At 40.0% G+C, this 1,259-nt stretch overlaps 1 non-coding gene across 1 annotated transcript; it reads right to left on the minus strand.

Moving 5' to 3' along the window:
- Positions 1-828: 828 nt before the first annotated feature.
- Positions 829-910, minus strand: trnas-uga (transfer RNA serine (anticodon UGA)). Its single transcript has one exon. It is a non-coding gene; the product is annotated as a tRNA-Ser (tRNA).
- Positions 911-1,259: the final 349 nt, after the last annotated feature.

A 1,259-nucleotide genomic window follows, 5' to 3' on the forward strand; every position in this document is an offset into this window, starting at 1 on the left:
ATCTAACTCTGATCGTAAAGGTTTTTTTCATTAAACTGGGAGTATGTTTAACTAAGCAATTCAGACAGCCAGGATGAATAATTGGCATTTGGTTCTTCAAGCTGAGCTCTTCACACCAACTGCTCCAACGAAGGCCGTGGATAAGATCCCCATCGATTGTTTTGGTCAATTTTAACCTCAACAACAACCTATTGTTCTGAACAATGCTACACCACAAGCAGAGGTCTGAGTCTGATTTTCATCGTTAATTTTCAATTTCAGTTCTTAATGCACAGTTTCTAACGAATGTGGACAGCAGAAGACCGTAAACATTCCATTTCTAATATTTCCAGAAAATTCTACTCCGCTGATATCGCCTTGCCTTTTCACATCGCAAGCCAGGAACCTGGATCAGTCGAGTTCCTTTCCACACATGGAGTTGTTTTTTTTCTAATTCATTGACTGCTGATATAAAAGATTATTGGCCTTGAGAGTCAGCTGTAAATTAGGTCGAACTTTCTCAGCTTGACTTTCAACTGATCCTAAAAAAAATGCATCACCTGCAGGTAAATGTATTGCATTGCTTCTTGTTTTACTCAATTCCACACACCCCCCACCCGAAACATTCAAATTTCACGATAATTCGACAAATGTGTTGAAACTGATTCGTGTTGGAAGTTGGTGGCTTTTTGTGTCTCGACATATAATTTATTCAATTAGATGACTGGGTCAGTCTTGAAATTACTTCGGATTCTTCACAGTTGAAAATTTACTTTCGATTGAATGCAAAGCTCAAGCTCCACGAAATCCAAATCCTGCAAAACAATTAATGACTTTTAAGAGATTCTGCGCTGCGACCAGGATTCGAACCTGCGCAGGGAGACCCCATTGGATTTCAAATCCAACGCCTTAACCTCTCGGCCATCACAGCTGGGGGAATTTGGTCAATTTCAATAGTAAAACAACTGAATTCATTTGTTGGAAGAACAAATTGTCAAGACCCAAAGATTTCGCCAACTCCTTTGCAGAGACCCAGACGAACGTTACCTTAGCAGATTGACAGGCTTTCACCGCAAACTAGATTCTGACATAGCTGAAGTAGTGGGAATGATTCTTCGTCGAATTATAGAGTCACGGATGTACACCACGAAGACAGGGTCATTGTCCCACTGCGTCCGATCGATTTTGACTCAATTGCTCATCATCTGGTGCCAAATTAGATGTGTTGTTGTGTTTTAATATTCATCGACATATGGTATTAGAAAAATTGATGCTAAGTC

Source organism: Chiloscyllium plagiosum, unplaced genomic scaffold, assembly GCF_037043375.1.
Source record: "Chiloscyllium plagiosum isolate Xiang-an unplaced genomic scaffold, Cpla_swu_hap1 HiC_scaffold_42, whole genome shotgun sequence".
NCBI classification, from domain to species: Eukaryota; Metazoa; Chordata; class Chondrichthyes; order Orectolobiformes; family Hemiscylliidae; genus Chiloscyllium; species Chiloscyllium plagiosum.